Source organism: Carassius carassius, chromosome 40 (assembly GCF_963082965.1).
Source record: "Carassius carassius chromosome 40, fCarCar2.1, whole genome shotgun sequence".
Taxonomy (NCBI): Eukaryota; Metazoa; Chordata; class Actinopteri; order Cypriniformes; family Cyprinidae; genus Carassius; species Carassius carassius.
The window spans coordinates 16,453,907-16,476,531 of record NC_081794.1 but is presented as its reverse complement, the minus strand read 5'-3'; the positions used below and the strand labels follow the sequence as shown (position 1 = coordinate 16,476,531).

The 22,625-nt window shown below is 36.5% G+C and overlaps 1 protein-coding gene across 2 annotated transcripts in view; it reads right to left on the bottom strand.

Moving 5' to 3' along the window:
• The window catches only part of LOC132122226 (supervillin-like), a 72,182-nt gene extending 51,525 nt beyond the window's left edge, over positions 1-20,657 (bottom strand). The window contains exon 1 of one of the 2 annotated variants that reach the window (XM_059532225.1): positions 20,505-20,657. The gene's annotated coding sequence lies outside the window, so the exon portion shown is untranslated. Of the gene's footprint in view, positions 1-2,803; positions 2,933-20,504 lie in introns of those variants that run through there. The other variant, XM_059532226.1, reaches the window with a different exon arrangement.
• Between the last annotated feature and the right edge of the window lie 1,968 nt (positions 20,658-22,625).

Genomic DNA, 22,625 nt, shown 5'->3' with positions numbered 1-22,625 from the left:
GTCAATAATATGCAAAAGGAATCACACTACATCAGTGAATCAATGCTTCACCCCGTAACTGATGTAGCAGAATGAAATCTCAGAAGAATGAACTGATGACCCGTAGCAGCATTCTGCTCCATTTAACCAGTATGACTACAGTGCTTGATATATTATCAAATTCCCGAGATTGAGAGGGACTGGTAAACGATCATGGAGTCCTGTTTCAACCACTCGTTGGTCACCTTAGTACGGAGCAGTACAAGGTCAGAAAACTGTCCACTCATTCCACATTACATTTACCTAAAATTACCACTCACTCACTCACTCACACACTGCCCTACCTCTGTCCTAAAAAGGGAATGTGCTTTCTGAGTGGCTGACTCTGGGTCACTGCTTTTCTCTTTCCCTTGTCTGAATGGCTGGGCTGTGTCAATGATGTGACTGTACCTTTATGCTGAAAGCACTAGGAGGTTGTGTGTGCACCCAGTGCATAACCCTTACTGAGTATCTAGGGCACCAATGACAAGCCACCTTCTAAAGAAAGCCAACAGATTTAGCCATGGCTTTCAGTCCCAGCTTAAAGAAAACAAACAAGTGCCAGTATGTACATAAACAGTACACAATATTAACGCACACAAAAGGTATTTTCTGATTGTTGCTATAAGGGCACTTCTGTTCAAATGTTTGAAGTCAGTAAGATGTATTTATTTTTATACTTTTATTCAGCAGTGATGTATTAAATTGCCCAAAAGTGACACTAAAAGACATGAATTGTTACAAAAGATTTCTATTTGAAATAAATGCCATTCATTTGAACCTTCTATTTATCAAGGAATCCTGAAAAAAGTATTATGATTTTCACAAAAATGTAATGGCACAACTGTTTTCAACCTTGCTAATAATAACAGCTGCTGAAAATTCAGTATTTTAAAATATTAAAATAAAATATAAGCTCCTTTAAATTGTAATCTTATTTCAAGATATTACTGTTTTTACTTTATTTTATATTAAAATGCAGCTTTGATGAAAATAAAAGACTATGAAAAACACTTAAGCCCCCCCCCCCTCCCAAAAAAAACATTACCAACCCCAAAATTTTTAAACAGTAGTGTACATGCATAAGCATTATGTCATATTTAAGATGCTCTAACAGTTCAACTTTCTAAAAAGCATCTCAAGAGTCCCATGTTCTGTTCCATTCAGTGTGTTCAATCTCTTTTGAAAACAAAAATGTGTTCAGATGTTTTTAGTCTTCGGTATTACAATGCTATGAGCTAAACACTCTGTCGTGACGAATGTGAATTTTATTATGCAGTGAAAACACAGAAATTCATCCTTAAGCCAGATAATAAGTCATTGTTAGCCAGTTAAGCTTAGCTAAAGCTAGAGCGAGTATATTTAGCATTGGGCTAGTTAATTTACAGCAAACACGTAAGCCTGTCATACTATTAAGGACTACAGACACAAATACTCATCCAGTGGAAAATGATATGGTGGTGTGGAAATGGAGTTAAAATATTTACATAGCTTAAAAGCTTATCCAGCAGTACAGAATGTGTTTTCACGTCCTAATCACATCTGACTGCCTATGGATACAAGCATAAAAGCCTAATTTCCTCTTCTGACCTCATGTTGTACAGAAAATATTGTTTGTAATGTGTATCTGCCATTTGTGGGGGTCTATTTTGGTCAAAGTGATGGAGAGAGAGCAGGTGGGGTCACTGGACAGCTGTTGAGCATGAGGCTTCGTTATTTAGGCTTAGTGCCCACACACACCATTAAAGGATGAACAACTCGGCAACAGAAAGTGCTCAGAACAACACTATGGCTATGTTTGAAACTTACATTAATAAACTGTAAGGATGGAAATCAATTTTTATTTGTTAGCTATGATTTAACAAAAATAATTCAATTATTTTTTTATCAATTAAATATTACATTTAAATAAATTAAATAATAAATGAATAAAACCAGCAGGAAAATTCTTCATTTGTGGCCATGATAAATATATTTTTGTTTGCAAGTCATGTGCAGGGCTCCATATAAATGTCATTAGTTGAAAAAGGGACATTTTAAAATAAATCTACTCCTTTAGCCAATCCTTCAGAGCCTATTTTTATTCTTCCCACCAAAAAGCCGAACTGAACAGCAATATCATTAATAAAAGGACAAATCTAGGATCAGATGAAGGTAACGAAACAGGCAGAATGTTATGCAAACATCTGTATACATTACTTGGTTTTCAAACTTATTCTATATTATGCTAAAATCAGATGAGATGTGATCATTTAAGCCACACCCAGTGGAACAAGCAAAATAAAGTACAACAAATACTATGATGTTAAAAAGCTTTCACAGCAACTCCAAGCAGATCAAAAAATACTGTACACACGATTTGGCTAGAATAGTAAGAATGGACCATTGAGAGTTTAAGGAATTCGTCAGGAATGGGAGGCAACAAATGCTCTTTACGATTCAATACCACTTAGTTCAGCAGTCTATTTAAGCACTTTCTGTCACTGTCTTTCCGTGTCTGTCTCATATCAAGGATCACTCAGCCTTAATGGACACTGCATAGTCTCTCTGAACTCTCAGTCACTGATACTGACCCACTTTACTTACAGTAAGAAACCAGATATACTGGGATTCTGAGTTCAGTTAATGTACACAAACTAAATCACAGGCTATAGAGGACACACAATTCATTCAAATTACATGCTTATTCAGATTTCACCTTTCTGAAACTTTCAAAAACTTTAAATAACAGAATAAATACGAGAATGAAAAAAAGAAAAAGACAAAATGTGTCCAAATAACTTACTGTAGCAGTAATGCTTGTATCAGATGTGCCTCACTGGGGAAAGTCAACTGCTTTCACTACATTTCAAATCATGAAAGGGTTAAATACAGAGTAGTACTCAGGACAGATGTATTCGCTGCTCTTCCAAAGAGATGTATCGGCTCTGGAGAAGGTCAGAGAGCGAACAAGCAACAGGAAGAGGGGAGGACAGTGGTACTGGCATACACACACACACACACACACACAAGCACCCCTTTACTGTCAATCACACCCCCTCTACAGGAGTACTGTGCGGCAGCTAAAGCTTCATGTGAAGACAGACATCAGAGGCTTTCAAATATAGCACGGTGCTTTCCCACCACAGTCATGCCATAGCAGGCCTCACAGATTGGCAGGGAGGAGAGTAGTGGATGTGTGATCCTGTGACATGAAAGGACAAGGACAAAGTGAAGTTTGACACAATGATGTGATGTGTTGGTGAGCTAAAGCATGAATGCAGATCACAGTAATATAAGAATGGATTGTAACATTGCAGGGATACAAGGTTTTATAAGGAGCCTAGAAGAAAATAACACACAAGAGATCACATTCACATATTAAATTATATGAAATAGTATTATCAGCATAACCATTTGAAATTTTGAATTAAAAAGTGAATAGAAGTTTCAGAATACGTGCAAACAAATCAAATGTGTCTCCTGTGTTTGTGGTCGGCAATATTTTTGAATGTGCCTCTTGTGCTGCTTACCATACAAGCATTTATTTTTATCAAAAATGTTGATAAAATTATAAAATGAAATTTATTTCTGTGATGGCAAAGCTGAATTCTCAGCAGCCATTACTCCAGCCTTCAGTGCCACATGATCTTTACTGGTGCCCAAGAAACATTTATTATTGTTTTTGTTGAAACCAGGATACTTTTTGTCAGGATTCTTTGATGTAGAGCAGAGAAAAAAAAATTCACGGAGGAAAAATATTGGCTGACTAATTGTCCTGGCCGACATATAATCTAAATCACTAGACTGGAACTTACTGCTGCTGAAAAAAAAAGGTGAAAGAGATATCCAAGTTGTTTCCTCTCTAAACAAAACCAATGTGCTGTGTACACTAAACCAAGAGAGGGATCTCTGGAGATTACATGATGACAGTGTGCAGGCCAGAGTCTAGGTGTCAGGGTAAGATAAAACAGATCATGGCTGTTTAAGATTACTGCATTCTGTGTAAGAGTGAGGAGTAAAGAAGAAGAACAAATAAATGTTTGAGAGAAAGACACACATCACACAAATAACACAAAGAGAAACAGTGAAAAAAGCCAAGATCCTCACGTGTGCTGAGCTCCTGAAAGAGATCAGAGCTCCACCTAGTGCCCCTTCTCAAACCCTCACACACAATCATTTACAAATATTTCCTTTCTACTTCCCTATTGTGCTCATAATACACTTATTGTAATTAAGCTAAGTAAACAATTCATCAGTAACCTTTGAGGAAACTTAACTTTGGTCTGAATTAGTCAACAGCCTTTAGTTTATCCAGCATTTTACAACTCAATGTTTGTGGGCAGAACTTTCTTTTGGGGACACCCTCAATAAGAGAAATAATTATTTCCTGTAATTTATGTTACGAAGCACATTAAACTATATAAAAGAATACAGAATTTGGATAAGTAAATGCATATTTGATTTTACGTAGGCTAGATGCCATCAAATAGTATTTCAACTGATGATGACTATTCAACTGGTAAGAGACATCAGAGGAGTCCAGTTTTACACACTCATTTGAAGTTTTGTCTTAACACTTCGACAAGCTGCAATTAAAGATAATGAGAATGTGATGCGTCATTGTCCACAGAACATTTTTATTTTCAGTCCAATAACTACAGTGCTTGAACATGCTTTATCCAACTAGTAAATAACCAGAAATAACAAAAATGAGCAAAAACTATTTCAATGCAACAAACACAAACGCTCAACCACTTCGTAATCAACACCTTGTTTGTGCACGAAAACAGGCTTTAAAAATTTAGCTACACAGAAGTCACTCATCAGCGCTATGAAATTAACTTATGTCATTCAGCTTTACTTTTGTGGCTCAAAACGGTTTCAAACGATTCAAACTACTAATGGCAATGTATTTTTGCAGCAACCTTGGAGCCCTGAATCAAGTCTCTCAGTGTTACTGAGAAAAAAATAGAAATCTATGATTAGGCAAAGCAAGTTTGGCAGAGGATGCATATTTATGGGAGAGAGGGAACAATTCCCCAACCTCCTTCACACACACACACTTTATCACAGAGAAGAATGAGGAACAAACATGCTTGTATATGTCTCATTAAAATGGGCAAAACCAGATGAGGCTCTTTAATGTATTTCTTAATCCTCTCTGACATGCTAAACAAAAAGAAACCAGACTCAAGGCAGAAAGTGCAAATATACATGAACACAGACTCATATTGTTAGAGCTAAAATATAGACCAAAGAAACAACTAACAGCCCAAGATAGAGAATTCTGGATAAGCTTTATCAGCATAAGAAATAAATCTGCACATGACAAACAGAAAGACACTATACGTTGAGCCAAAATACTTTACCTCTCAACATGATCTCTCCCTTTAGCATTTCTTTCTTTGCACCTGGACAGCAGAAAGAAATCTAGGAGCCTTTAGACCATGCAACTGACAGAAAGACGATCCATCCTGCAAAGACTGGGAAGAAGTCACTGTAGAGACAGGCATGCCAAATGGGATGGTCTGAGAAGGACTGGACAGCCCAGTGAACTGAGAAACACGTGACATGAACCCAAAACCATGTGGTTTCACACCAGAGAAGCTTTACTACCACAGGTTGTTTTTTTTTTTTTTAAGATAACACTTTATGACTGGTAAGGAGCAAGAAAGTAAATCTGGAAGAAAATCAAGTACAGTACCCAAATACAGACAGTGGACAAATGGTTACATTGTAACAAAGTTACAATGGCCATCCCCAAACCATAGTCACAAAAGGATAACGAAAAGCTGGCCAACTCATCAAGAACTCAAATGATTGGAGATAACAGTTCATTAGAGTGCTGAAGTGTTGATAGAAACATAAATCATGAAGAAAAACTTTTAATGAGGGTACCAAGTGGGTCACGGTAGGAAAACATGTCATATAAATAACATGGACCACTGCCTGTCTACACAATGAGTGTAGCCTCTTTATTCATAAGGACATCTGCATCTTCCTTTTTTTTTTTTTTTGCTTCTTGACAATAATAACTGGACAATCATTAGACTATGACAAAAAAAAAATCGGTTGTATAGACTGCAGTGTAATTGATATTCTACTTGGTGAGAATTACCAGCATTTATCAGCTGACCCATATTTATTATTACCAATTTTAATTAGTGCTTAAATACCAAATTATGTTAATAAAAAATTATGGGTCACATTGAATCTTGAATCTACTTTTATGATTAATAATTATTCCTCTTAAGAGGGGAATAATTATTGTTTTTCCCCACCCACTAATGTTTCAAGCTTAATGTTTGCAACCTTTTCTTCTACTAGCTTAAGACAGGTAAACTATAGCTTGACATTATTATAGACAGTGGGGGGCAGAATCAGACTAACATCGGAGTACAGTGTCCCTGGGTGAATGCATTTCTAAAGGCGAAGAGAATGTGTGAAAAACACATTTGTATCCTCCCGTCCTCTTTCTATGTCTCTCCTCAGGCAATTTTTCTATCTCTACCACTCCATCCATCAAATAAACCATGGAGACTTATCTCTCCATTACTGCATTATGTCTGACAGATATATTGCAAAGATAATGCCTAAACTTTTGATAAGCACTACTGAAAAGAAAAGTCAGTGATCTCATGTAAAACTGTAACAAAAATGTGCCTCATTTCCTAGGCACACATTTAGAAAAGTGCCCCATTTCCTATACACATTTGAGCAACTCTAGTGTCAAACTGGTCAATTAAAGTCAGGATGATACGTTTTACCAAATTATAGTGTTCTGACTGGTGTTTTAGGATGCTTGGAAAATTACTCACACATAGCAGGGTCCAAAAGTCCGAGACCATACTGAATACATTTCAATGTAATGAAAAAGTATTAGACTATAAGAGAATGCATATTTCTCATACTTTTAGATGTCAAAGTGGGCACTGCATGGGAACAGATATATTTAAAAAACTACACAATTTGCATACACATATATGAATGAATAAATAAATAAATAAATAACATTTGCACATACAGATTGCAGGTTTTTACAAACTTTATACATGAATACCTTGAATGTCAAGTAGCAAGATTTACTTGCAAAGAATCAAGGAACTGGTTGTTTTAAAGAAACACAATTGAAGGCATGTATGTAAATCAACAAATAAATTACTTGCAAATGCAACAAAATTTTGCACCAGGCTACTTACTGTCTGTCTGATTCCCTAAATGTAAGTTGTATTATTTCTTAATGATGGAATTTGTTTGGAATTAATTACTTTATCCTTAAAAGTATTTATGACCAAGCAGAAGCTACTGCCACTGATTCCTTTGGCAGTGAGTGGAAATAACCACGCAAACAACTTTTAGCATTTACTGTTTTTGCATACTATGTCTTTGCATGTAATTTACCGAAATACAAATAGGAAACACAAATATTAGCAATAGCATACGGTTTCAGAAATGCATGTTAAAATATAAAAATATCAGACTCTTTCAAACAATCATTATATGTCAAGTACCAATGCTGATGGCACACCTGCTGAGAAAAAAAAGCAGATGTGCCAGCATGACAGAGAGAGAGTGAACGACGGTGACAGAGGATCATCCTTCCATGTCAATCAATGAATACCCAAGTAAAAGTGAAAAATGGCATTTTAACCTGTTAGCCAGCACCCCCCATTATGGGACTCACAGCTGAAAGTGCCCTGCCGAACTTAAAATTGTAACAGTTCCTTATTTATGTTTGTTACACACATAATTTTGGTGTCTTTGGAAAGACCATTTGGGCTTCACTTTTTATCAACCAGATTTGATAATGCTCAAAAATATTATAAGTTATAGACACTGAAGTGCCCTGAACTTTTTTTTTTACCACACTGAATTTTTTTTACATTTTATATAAAAATACATGAAATTAGTCCTGGAGCAATCTAGAAAATTAATGGGTTGAAAGTCACATGTCTCATGAGTTTCTAATTCAAATCTGAAGATATAATGTAAAATGAGATTCCTGCAAATATTTTTCTGAGACTATGTCTACACATAGACATTACAGAACAGGAGCTAAAAAACATATATAATAATTCAACAAACACATTGTTATAATATATTGCTTTATACACAAATATAAATGTATAGATTTTAAGTTGGAAAAGACAATCAGTTACCACTTTAAGTGAACTTTAGTTCCCAGAACATCCACAAGATGGACAAAATTGCTGATGCTGTAAAAGAAGGGCAGATGTATAGTTTTACAGGATGACTGAAAGTTAATTCTTATGTAGCAAAATATTTGGCCAATGGTGATTCTGTTGCCAATGTGTGCATTTGACACATGCATTTGCACATAAATCATGCAAGCCAGTATGCATATTAGACCTAGTAGATCACGACAAATCACTCACTAGCACCACCATAATCCAAAATTCACTGTGTGTGTGCTACTAGCTTACATGTCCTACAGATATTGTCAACATGGGCTTGACACTATTGGTTATCTACTACACAGTGCATTTAACAAATGAATGTTGAAGTAAGAGTACGATTTTAAACATGGGGTGGTTCTCCATTACTCTATATAAAAGTGTGTGTGTGTGTGTGTGTGTGTGTGTGTGTGCAATTTAACATGGTTTTAACATGGGTGGAGGTTTGATCTCCCTCCAGATCTGGCTTTTTGCACTGTTACGAAGAAAATTCTGAGGGAAGGCTTAATTGAAAAATCATGTTCGCTCTCTTTCTCTCGCTCAAGCACAGGCTGAACCCATCACCTCTGCAAAAAAAAAAAAAACTGCCTCTTGCCTCTTTTCCTCTGTGACATATACTGTGCTAAGGAAGTTTAGTGCCATTTGCAGAGGCAATAGTTTGCAGCTGACAAGGCCATATAAATCATATCATCAACTAAAATATACAGATAGATATGAAAAACAGAGTTGCATTTTGGAAAGACAAATCCATCCACAACACAGCATGCAGAAGACAACCAGAAACAAGATGTGTGTGTCTAAAGTGTGCTGGCATTTGTTTTTAAGTGTGTCCTCATGACGTCCAGGGATTACTATAACCTTAGGTGAATGCAATAAAAACTTAGATCAAAACAATGGCAATAAAGGATCTCATTCGCATTTTTGTATTTCTTGGCTTACTGATTTCACTGGCATCATTTACTTCCAGCTACAATAAATAACAGAAACAAAAATCATCCATGTAAAAGTTCCGCTAATGAAATTACTGCTGACTATCTGCCTAATTCGAATGATTTTGCTAAGAGCAAAAAAGGGCTACACTATCCAGCCAGGAAAAAAACTGACACAACTGTGCCTGCATATTCCATGTTAAGAGACTAACCAAATGCAATTTGCAAACCACACATAGTTTAACAACTGTCTGGAGTTGTTAACTTCCATCACATGGGCAACAATGTTTTAAACAAATGCAATTGCATAAATGTAAACCTCCTCAATGCATCTTAGAATGAATAAGCAAGCAGCCAAACAGCTGATGATGCACATAAAGAATCAATATAAAAGCACTGTTGTCTTCAAATGAAGTCCCAACGGCTGCAAAGGGAATGAGGGCATGAAAAAAAAAAGATATGAACCATCCTAACCTCTAAATGGATGTGTTTTTTTCTACTGTGACATATATTTTTAAACAATCAAAAAAAAACACAAAAGCAATACCAATTGTGGCTTCCATTAGCAGACAATGTTTTCATTAGGCCTTAGAAACCGAGTGTTATCCTGAATACTTCAGGATTGTGTGTCCAACTGTCAGAGAACATTGTGAGTGATCAACACATCTGGGATCCTCATGTGAGCACTAAATATAAGTTTTTAACTATTTGCATCTGAAGGTATGTCGGTGTGTAAATATGGTGCCAAGCCTGTCCATGGTCAGGAGCTCATGTGCTTGTGTGTGTTTATCCTTCGCAGTGAGTCAGAGATGTTCTCAACTCATAATTGTGACACATCCGTTCTCTCTCAGCTAAGAAAACATGCCCTCCAAGCTTAAGCTTTAAAGGGGTCATATCATGAGGAATAAAATTTTGAAAACATACTGTAAACTCAACTTTCAAAACTGAAAACTTCCTCCCCAGTGTAAAAAAGAAACTAAACTGCACACGCCTTGTACTTTTGCAACTTTAAAATGTTAGAAAAATGAACATTTACACATCAGCAACTACTGTCTGGTATTCAGAAATCCCTAAGGAGAAATCTGGGGAAATACTTTTATTCCTAATAAAAGACGGTTAAGCTTTGCACTGTTGCTGGCTGTGTGTAGCACCTACGGCTCTGCACTTTCTTCTGAAGAATTACAACGGTATTATTAACAAGATTCCTGATCAATTTCAGTCCTACCTTCGCAATATGTGGACATTTTAATCACAGATTATTGTGAACATGTCACAGCAGCTAAAACTATAAACCTGACAGCAAATCCATAGGTTGCAATTTAAGTGCTGTATGTTATTTCACATGCAAATGTGGTGTTTACACCGAAGATCTAAAGCATATGTGGCAACAAATAGCCTATTAATGGCCTACTATTTATAAAAATCATTACATTATAAGGAGGGAAAAAAATAAAAATACCCTCTCTCATTTTTTACAAGATGTATTTTTGGCATTTATGCCTTTATTAGAATAGTACAATATATTAGACAGGAAGCGAAGTGCAAGAGAGAGAGGGGGGGGTGGGGGGTTGTGTCAGGAAAGGTCCGCGAGTCGGGACTCAAATTTGGGACACCCAAAGCACAACAAGTCGGTGCGCTGCCCTATTGGTGCCAACATAAAGTAACCTCTTTAAAACACATTTTTAAAAATGTGCACTTTATTTATACCATGAATGACTATTAATTGCTCAAACACTATTGATAATATATTTAGCGTTGTTAAACATCTTAGTCTGTGATTATTAAACTACAAATGCACATGCCCACATTTTATCCATTTCTCTGCCGTTTAAAATCTTCTCTACAAATTTTCAAAGGTTATGTATATATAGGCAAAATCTATCAGAGGAGAGACTAATACAAAGGCACACACACCAAGCTATAGCCTACATCGTTTACAAGCAAAATGCAAAAACCAGGTGCCTGTGTTACAGTACATACAGAGGAGCTTTTTCACAATCTTTCCTCAACAGTGTGGACCACACCTCAGGAGCCCCAGCTGCTCCTCATCCCAGTGCAGGGGGAGATTTGAGGCTCCACAACGGTTCACACTGCCTTCCAACCCCAGTTCTGGGTCTTTAACAATGATGTCAGCCCCTGAACTTATGCAACAGAGTCAGCTATGACTCAGAGAGAAAGCAGGAGTGTCTACAGGGAAGTTCTGCTCTCGGACAACACTGGGACAGTGTGAGAGAAAACTCAGGGGCACTAGAAAGGGAACATCAAGACCTTTTTCTCATTAAATGTTCTCATAAGCTGCATTTATTAGATGATTGTTAAAAGACCAATTTTCTGGAACTTTATATGTGCCCGTTTTGTTTTTTATAAATATTTGTAGGCACATTTAAAGGAAATCTTTATTTGTATATGTTCGGCTTTTATTCCATATAGCTTCTCAGACTATGATAGAAGGGTTAGTTCATCAGTAATATTTAAAAAAGAGACAGGAAGACAAAGAAACTCAGTGCTCTATGTACAGTCTTCCTGTCATATGAAAAACAATGACAGCCTTTGTGAAGGAAATTACAATATTAATCAAGGGTAAAACAAGTACTACTGTTGGTGACAAGAAAACAATCCAGTCTCATTGCGAGGTCATGGTCTCTTCCTGCTTATGCCAGAGAAAGACTACAGCTGCTATTATCTTGTTCAGAAAGCTGATCCTGATTCTGATTAACGAGCAGTTGCTTCAGAAGGCCCTGAGGGTTATGTCTGCTGAATGATGGATATGGGTGCTACTGTGCCAACCTCGACACATGGTCATTCCCCCATTATGCGGACCTATACTCAATGAGAAGTGCGCATTACGGGTGCACGATAAATATTTAGCGTGTACCCCTAGTTTGCGTGATTTGAAACATCAAAGTGACATGAACGTGATGTATTACTTGGTTTTATTTTCACATGCAAAATATTTTAGAACAAATATTTATTTTAAAGCCATATATTCACAAGTAAGATTTTTAAAACTCTTCAAATAAGTTAATTAACAATTAATCCTAAATTATTTACTCAATTATTCCTAAATACTATTAACTAATAAAAGTGACAGAAGCAACAACAAATTACTAAAAATAACTGAATACATAAAAATAATAGAAAATTCAACACACACACATATAATAGTATATAAACATTAATAAAATAACACTGCATTCAATATGGCATGAATATATAGGTATTTAAATGTGCATGCTTAGTTACTCCTATTTTTTCTTTTAATTATCTTTTCAATAATCTACATAAAGTTAATGAAAACAAACAATTCTGTAGACTTGTTAAATTTAATTTTTTTTAATACTGTTTATTATACTATAGGGATGGCTAAATTAACATTTAAAAACTACTGTCTACCATCACAGTCTAGTTTTCTGGATCTCTAATTCACAGCCCATTAAGAAGTGAACCAATTAATACAAATTATAGTTTTAAAATGATTTGAAGCAGACAAGGCATGAGCTTTGAGTAAGTATACATTACAACAGTCATCTGACTCAAGGACCACAGACGGAAAGTGAGGTTAACCATAAACTCACTAGACTAGACATCCTGTTCTGTAATCCACATCATGCTCCTTCCACTGCCTGATGTTGCAAAATATAGCAGCCTATGGAAAGACAGCTTTGTTATGAAACATTAGAACTATGATCAGTCACGAGGCAAAGCTCCCCTGATCAGTGTGATGAAAACAGATATGAATGGACAGCATGATCCTTTGACTTTAGTTTGGAGAACGAAAGATGGAATTTGCCTATTCCAATACTGGAGAAAACATCTGCACAAATTTGCTTAAACTTAAGCCATTTGAGATGTAAATGTGTTTGTTTCTTCTTTGGAACAGATTTAGAGAAATTTAACATTACATCATTTGTTTACTAATGGATCCTGTGCAGTGAATGAGTACCATCAGAAATGGGACATTTCAGCCGCGTGCTCCACTTCAGCACGAGTCAAACGAGAGTGAAAACAGTACTGGGCTCGCAGCGCGTACTCTTCAGTTGCACGCACAAAGGCGCTTTTCACATCAAAGGCGGAAATAAACTATGTGCATGCAATTGCATGTTCAGTTAAGTCATGGAGTAACCAAAAAGGCGATTAAAGCTGCCTTAACACGGTGCATGCATGTAATATATTTTATATGATTCATAAGAACATTCTCTGATATGGTTTTCAAAACTGTCCTTGATTAGCCCAGCACTGTCTCACTCATCTAACACACCTGATTTAACTCTTTAGCTTGTGTTTATTTTAGCACTTCCGTCAGTGAATACGGAGCCTGCAAAACACTAAAATAAATATAAAAGAATACAGTTAAACAAGAAAGTAAAAAAAAAAGAAGTTTAAATTAACCCTGATTACCAGACGCGAGATATATTACTCATAATCAGTGATGCTACACTATGACAAATCCCCGACAGTAAACTGCCTTTTTCTGTTAATGAGGTACTGACACAGAGTCACTGCTGGATATATATGCTATATATAATTTTGTATGTGACGAATAAAAATCTTGAATCTTGAAATCTTGAATCTTGAGTTCAAATGTCCTGTGTAGACACTAGACAGACTCAACCTGACAACCAACCAAGTGGGTGCACTAACTCCTCATCTGCACGTGCTCTCTTTGAAATAGGAATCATTGCCACATTTCTTGTTAACATCTTTAAATTATTGCTGTCTCATTTGTATTTGGCCAGTTTGCAGAAAGCCTAAACAAACTTGACCTGCCAGGCATTTGCGATCATGGAATATGGAACTTGTACAAACACGGATGGGTGACATGAATGGAGATGCTCGAGCTCGGCGATGTAGTATTTGTTTACCAACAAGGTGCATCGCCCAACACAAAATTTATTTGCTTAAACTATATTTTCCTCAGCTCAAACCTGCCAATCAAAAGGAAATGCTGTGTATGGTGTTTGAGGTCATTTGTGAATTTTCCGCACCAGGGCATTTAACCTCCAAAGCCCAGTTTGTTTGACCAGTGTGAGAGCTTCGTGACGCACTCGGGCGTGTTTTGTTTAGCCCGGCCCTGGCCTGGTTGGAAGAGGTAGGCCAGGGCACAGTTCAGTTGGGCTTGGAGACGGTACGCATCAGGGATGGAAATTAGCACCTGCCACCAGCCAAATGCGGGTGATTGTGTTGTGGCGGGTAAACTCGCTTCACCTACCGGCCACCATGGCGGGTAAATAAAAATAGCATAATATCATCCTAAGCAGCTCCTTGGAGAAAGGCAGTGTAAACCGGGCTCGAAACAGTGGCGTTGTTCCCAGTACAGTGTTTGCAGCTGAAGTTAGTGCCGCCGACGGAGTGATATATTTGTTGGTTATTTACTGGACGTTTTATAGCACGCGCTCATGATATACAAGATCGTGTGAAGAGTTGAATTTGTTATCGCGCACAAGTTTCTGCATACTGTCACGTCTCTGTCAGACCCCGGTAAGTTCATTTTCCTCCAGCATTCTGCAACATTTTAGATTATATGGACAGTTTGTGTTTATCTTATTGTTTTTAACGGCATAATAAGCAAACTAACAAACAGTATTATCGGTCGCGTGTCTAATAACTGCTGTCCTGGGGATGCATTTTACTTCCAGTCTTCAAGTACTTTTTCAGAAGTTAGCTCTGTGGCTAGTAAGTCAACCTTCTACATTGCGAGTAAATCACTCTCATATGCGACTAAATCTTCCTTCTGGCTACTAAATTATGTCTAATATTAGCCAATGGCTAATAAATTGTGTTAGTTGTAGGCTAAGTTTAGCACAGATTTTTTTTCCACTCACAAACACTCTCTGACTCTCCGTCAGACGATCTGTGCCTTTTTTTCCTCAATGGATCCGCAACGCACCTGTGTTTAATGTACCGCGAACTCTAGTGTTAAGGCGCACAAATCACCGTTGCTTTCTTTCACACTCACATAGAGAAAGAGAGAGAGAGAGGGGATTGAAGTGCTACATATAAACAATATTATTTATTGTATTTTCCTGTCAAAATAACAGCGTTCCTATGGAAGTCTTCAGCTTTTAAGAACAGCTGGGTTTTCCGGTAGTGAATTTCTTCTCAAACCTTATAAACAGTAACTTAAATAACACTCGTACTCTTTTTGCCACTGTTGAGAGACTGACAAACCCCACAAGTCAGATTCCCAGTGAAATGCTCTCAGACAGCAAATGCATTGAGTTTGCATCCTTCTTTTCTGAGAAGATCATCAATATCAGGAAGGCGATTAGCACATCCTCAAGTAATGCAGAGGTCAGACAGATTCGGCCACAATATCAAAAAGATACTATGTCGATTTTTGAAGCAATTGATAGTAAAATTCTGGAAGACATAGTGCAGCACCTAAAATCGTCAACCTGCTATCTTGACACACTTCCCACATCTTTTTTCAAAAATGTGTTTAACTGCTTAGAAGCAGATCTTTTAGAAGTGGTGAACGCCTCACTTCTTTCTGGGACATTTCGAAACTCCTTAAAAAATGCAGTTGTTAAGCCCCTCCTGAAAAAGAGCAATCTTGATAACACCATTTTGAGCAATTTTAGACCAATATCTAATCTTCCTTTTATAGGTAAAATTATAGAAAAGGTCGTTTTTAATCAGCTGAACAAATACTTAAACTCAAATGGATACCTGGACAATTTTCAGTCTGGTTTTCGACCGCATCACAGCACAGAGACAGCACTCATTAAGATAATAAATGATATTTGCTTAAATTGTGACTTTGGCAAAATATCGGTGCTGGTATTGCTAGATCTCAGTGCTGCGTTTGACACTGTCGATCATAACATACTACTAGAGAGACTGGAAAACTGGGTCGGGCTTTCTGGGATGGTACTCAAATGGTTCAGGTCATACTTAGAAGGGAGAGGTTATTATGTGAGTCTAGGAGAGCATAAGTTTAAGTGGACGTCCATGACATGCGGAGTCCCACAAGGGTCAATTCTTGCACCGCTCTTGTTTAGCCTGTATATGCTTCCCCTAAGTCAAATAATGAGAAAGAACCAAATTGCCTATCACAGCTATGCTGATGATACCCAGATTTACCTAGCCTTATCTCCAAATGACTACAGCCCCATTGACTCCCTCTGCCAATGCATTGATGAAATTAATAGTTGGATGTGCCAGAACTTTCTTCAGTTAAACAAGGAAAAAACTGAAGTCATTGCATTTGGAAACAAAGATGAAGTGTTCAAGGTGAATGCATACCTTAACTCTAGGGGTCAAACAACTAAAAATCAAGTCAGGAATCTTGGTGTGATTCTGGAGACAGACCTTAGTTTCAATAGTCATGTCAAAGCAGTAACTAAATCAGCATACTATCATTTAAAAAACATTGCAAGAATTAGATCTTTTGTTTCCAGCCAAGACTTGGAGAAACTTGTTCATGCCTTCATCACCAGCAGGGTGGACTATTGTAATGGGCTCCTCACCGGCCTTCCCAAAAAGACCATTAGACAGCTGCAGCTCATCCAGAATGCTGCTGCCACGATTCTAACTAGAACCAGAAAATCTGAGCATATCACACCAGTCCTCAGGTCCTTACACTGGCTTCCAGTTACATTTAGGATTGATTTTAAAGTACTTTTACTCGTATATAAGTCACTAAATGACCTAGGACCGAAATATATTGCAGATATGCTCACTAAATATAAACCTAACAGAGCACTCAGATCATTAGGATCGAGTCAGTTAGAAACACCAAGGGTTCACACAAAACAAGGGGAGTCCTCCTTAAGTTAACATGCCGCCCGCAGTTGGAATCAGCTTCCAGAAGAGATCAGATGTGCTAAAACACTGGTCACATTTAAATCTAGACTTAAAACTCATCTGTTTAGCTGTGCATTTATTGAATGAGCACTGTGCAATGTCCGAACTGATTGCAATATATATTTTCACTGTTTTTTTTTATTTAATTTTATGTAAAATCATTTTCTAACTGTTTTAAATTCATTTTAAATAAGTACAGTTTTAATAATTTTAAAAGTTATAAAATTGCTTGTTTTATTCTTGTTATTATTTTTCTTCATTACTATTTTACTTTCTTTTATGTAAAGCACTTTGAATTACCATTGTGTACGAAATGTGCTATATAAATAAACTTGCCTTGCCTTGCCTAGTGAGTGGAGTTAATGTCCAAATGGCAATCTCATTGGCTGGCGCTCACCTATTATCGTCCCTGTTTTGATTTCAGCAAATCAGTTCGAGCGAACACACAAAACCTGATTTATATTCATAAATCCAGCAGCTCATTAATCCTTAGTAATCCTTAGTGTGTTTTATAGTTTTTATTAGTAGGAATCGTATTATTATTAATATCTTATCAGGAGTTTTGTCCGTTTTTTTTCCCCCAATTTTTTTTTTTTTACGGAAACACTGAATGGCAGCTCTGGCGTGACGAGACGCATAGAAAAACGATGTATTAAAAACGCTGTGCGTTCGTTTGTCGATGGTGTAAACGTTTGCGAGCCGAGATTTCTTTCAGTGATACAGTGTTGAACAGGGGACTTTTCCCCACGTGTTCCCTGAACCACAAAAAAATAAAAATAAATAAATACACTTACACATACAAATACTGGTGAATCCTTTCCTTTGGAATTAAATACAACCTTATTAAAGCGTACGAAAACAGTGCAGTGTATTATCCGGTTGGGCAACGCAGTTGAGAGAATGAGCTACTTCAGCAAGAGTCGGCTGTTTCAAAACCTAGTAAGCTGCCTAGATAGGCAGCATTTTTGAGCATCACATGCAGTTACACATTGTCGGTTAAAAACAAGTAAGTGGCTGGTAAAAACATTGAGTGGCTGGTAGATTTTGAAATCCACCAGCCACAGTGGCCGGTGGACAAAAAAGTTAATTTCCATCCCTGGTACGCCTGCAGTGTGAGCATTCCATGCTGTAAGGATGTCCATACATCATCAGCCCAGAATTGCTTCCGTGTACAACAGTGATCGCAAGCTACATTAAAGTGATTATTATGTTTTGAATAGTGATATTTACAAAAAAGCATTGATTCGCTACAGAAGTCCTTTGTCCCGTGTGAGACCCTTTTTTTATGGATGGTCACTTTATATTTACCTTCTTTTGGACTGATGCATGCAACACCCACTGAGGGTCTTGAAACACCTTGAAGGATCAAAGACTATTTTTAATATAACTCCAACTGGATTCATCTGAAAAAAGAAAGTCATATACACTAGGATGACTTGAAGGGGGGTAATTTATGGGCTAATTTTCATTTTTGGGTGAACTATCCCTTTTACTTCAAACCACTGTTTCTGGATAAAATATGAGTCCTGTATCCATAATTTGCTTTCTCAGTAAAAATGTCATCTTGTTGGAATCAAGAGAGAGAAACATGCACAGATCAAGTACTTTTTATGTACTTTTTAAGTTAAAACAGTCCAAAAACCTCCTAAATAAATATGTCAGGTGGATTTTTATGTGAGGACAGCAGGCAAAAGACTTCTTCAGTTTCTTATGATTGATCATGGACTCATATTTGGCCAGAAGAAAAGGTTTCATGTTAAAAAGCCTTGATAGATTTGTTTCTTAAAAAACATGCAACTTTTCACTTATTAACTGATGGATTGCAGTCATGTAAACTGATTGTGGATTATTGTGATGTTTTATCAGCTTTTTTAACTCAAACATAACTTTTAGTCTGTTTACACCAGAATGGAGAGATGGACACATAAAAAGCATGCTGAACATTTAATGTCCTTGGAGTATAAAACAGAACTACATCATTGGGCCAGTTGTCTCTGTTTTAGTCCATACCAATCTCTAAGCATGTCATTTTCTCACTCTCTGGTTGAAGATCTATTCTAATAGCTGCCAGCATTACAAAACCCATTAAATTCAGATTTTAAAGGCCAAGCAGGAAATCGTTAAAGATCAGGAGGGTTTCCAAATGCAACCCAGGCACACCCTAAATACAAGTAAAAAGACCTGATAGCAAAATGCTCCTATTATTGGTTTGCTACTTTTTATTGTATACTTTTATAATATGAATATTAGCCAATTCTCAACCAAACGGAATTGACAGCCTGTTTCATACCCTTTGTAAATGCAAAACAAGGTTTAAATTTTAATGTAATGGTAAGAGATTATACAGTTGCATTTATTACAGTTTGCTTACAGTAAAAATAGTAATTAACTTGGATTTAAAACTATGTATAATTTTTTATGTATAATAAAACGGATTGCCTTATATAAATGCATTATGCAAATGTTGTTTAAAATTGTTTTAGATGGTCTACAGCATGTCATACAGAACAACTTCCCATAATTCAGACCGATTACCCACATGTAAAAATGCAGTTGTTTCTAGCAGAACTAAATTCAAAAAGGAACCACAAGGTCATAAAGCTGCATCAGTTATGGTGTTTCTATTAGCTCAATGCAAATGAGAATGGATCATAAGATAATCCAGTGCAGCACAGCAAAGGCTGGTTTTGTTACTTTGTGCGCTAACTGTATGTACATAGAGCTCTTAAACTATAAAGTAGTTAGTTTAGTTTAACAAACTCTTTTTACATAGATACAACTAACTTTTACATTAGTTTGGTACAACAAATAGAGTAACATTCATGATTTACAATGTAAAAGAACGTACACCCAAATGCAGAGTCCATGACATCATATGAGCAGCATGTCACATTCATTTCTCTGCTTTTGAGAGAGATGCATCTCCGCAGGAGCGCGCTTCATGACCGCGCACCCCAGCTGGGAAACATGCAGTGTATCAAGTAACGGGAGCGACCCTTCCTTTAGCCACAGTGAAGGATAAACAGACCATTGAATAGGTTTTACATGGCGCTTCGAAATCCCGCACTGTTCCTATCTTCAATAAAGTTTAATATTTAGTTCACGGTCTATTTTGCACACTTTTCACGTGTAAGAGCACAACCATCATTAAATTGTTGGCGCACGGGAGCGCGCATCCTGTTCGCTCTTTAACTCAAGAAACCTTGATGTTAACTGAAGAAATATTACAAAATGATAGTCGTGCTGTCTAACTGCAACACCTAAAGTAAAACTAAACAAATAAGAACATAAAAACGATTAAAAAAAGCTTTACTCGGAAATCGATAAACAGACGGACAAAAACAAAAACAAACCAACAACAGGTTTTGAGGAGAAGCAGCTTTAGCTCAACACTATTTATTATTTCCTCAAGAGTACTTAAACACAAACCTACTTAGGTTGTGTTTATTGTTTGGTGTATTACTGAAAACAATACTAAACTCACTTGGGGAATTACGCACAAGCGGAATAATGTTTAAAAGGCGTAACACCCAACGAACTGTGCGTATGCGAGTTAATTAATTTAACAACTTACCGAGAGGTACTTGTCACTGATGTTTAGAAGTTAATTTCCAAACTGTAGTTCGTGAACACAAAAGCGGCATCAAAAAATATCTCAAACATATCTTGACAAACAAGTGAGTGCAGAGGAACCGCGCGCGCGTACGTCTATCATTCACGCTCACCAGCGCGCGCCTCGGACATGCATTTGTCCTCAGCAGCAGCTTCCGGGCGACGTGAGTGTAATCTTAAAGGCATACTCGATCCACCCAGAAAAAAAAAAAATAAACATTACTATAATAATTTGCTTACCGTCATGACGTTTCAAACATGTATTGCTTTGTTTCTTCTATGGAACACTAAAGGAGATTTTAGGGACGTACAGAGACAGTCACCATTCACTTTCTTTGAATGTAATTAAATTGAATGGTGACTGAGGTAGTTTTTCCAAAACATCGTTTTGTTTCTTTTTGGGTTGAAACAATACAAGGGGGAATGAAATATAGCCAACAATCCCTAAATTGAAATTGTACATGAAACCATAATAGACATGACAATTGTTCCCTTATCATCAGCTGTTCCATTATTCATTATTTTGAATGAATATACAAACTGTCAGATACATCATTGTGGTTTGCAACCAAATTCCCTGCAATACAAATTCAGCTACACCAATAAAGACATCTTTGTAATCAGAGAGCTGAAGTTTGAAAAGACAACAATTGTTAGTTGGCGGACTACTTGAATTGAAACAGCATGTCAGCGTAACAGATTTGAAACAGGAAAAAACATGGGGTTACCACATATGAAACAATGGATCCAGAAGAGCTAAGACTCATTCCAGCACTGGTTACTTGAATTCATTTCTCTCTAAGAAAAGTCATTCTGAAGAAGCCAGAGGTTATGAATACACTTGGTATTGAATCTGTCCATCCAGTTTATGAGTTAAACACCTGTGTTGGATGCAACACACTCAAACAAAATGATGCATTGTATGCATCAGTCTTTTTTTTTTTTTTTTTGCTTGCTCAACAGTCAAATATATTCTCTATGAGTAATTAAAATGAAATCTTAATTTTATTGTGTTGTTTACATATAAGACAGTTGATTTCATTAATATAAGACCCACTTCAATGCTCATTGTAAAGAGAAACTAAATTCAAATGTTGAACACTGTAAATAATGTTCCATGAACCATCATTTCACATGCAGCAGAAGGGAAATTTGATTGCAAATCCATTTGGAATTTTGATACATAGGAAACAGATGTGACCTTCCTCAGCATCTTGCTCTTTATGTCTTGATATTGAATTTCAAGTCTTATGCATAGCTAGCAAGACTTCATCTGAAACTAATGCATAAATCTGAATATATATATATATATATATATGTGTGTGTGTGTGTGTGTGTGTGTGTGTGCGCGTGCGTGCATGCGTGTGTGTATTCTGTTCTAATCACTGTTGTTATTGCTTACTAAAACTTCAACTATTAAAACGTGTTACTGAACTGAAATTAACTGAAAATTGAAAATAAAAAAATTACTAAATTAACAATGAAATGAAATAAAATAAAATATTACAAAAATTACTAAAAATGTTAATGAATATTAGGGAAGAAAGACAAAAGTACTGAAACTAAAATGACAGTGAAAACTGAAATTCTAAAACTAAAAATATTAATATATACTAATAAAGCCTATTACACTTAAAACATTAAACTGACAAATCACTATTAAAAATATGTAGCATAGGATATAACTTTAGAACCACTGCTTTTTTGTATTAACTACATACACATATATTAACAAAACCCAGATCTTTATAGAACAGATCAGCAGGAAAAAGTGTGAATGCTGTCGACAGGGAGCAACATATATGGAATAGAAATAACAAATTAATTATTCAATAGTTTTATGCACTGTGATTATCAAAGTGACAGCCACTTGAACACAACACTTTATACATTCCAAGCTCTGGAAGCCTTTTTCTTCTTTTTCTTCTGAGTCCGTGAGACAGAGAATGAAGGATGGATGGTTCACAAGGGACAAGGAGGAACATATCTAAACAGAAAGGAATGAAGAAGCACACATGGAGAGTGAAATAAGAGTGACAACAACAGAACTTATTACATGGATCATGTTGAAGAGTCTCTGGGT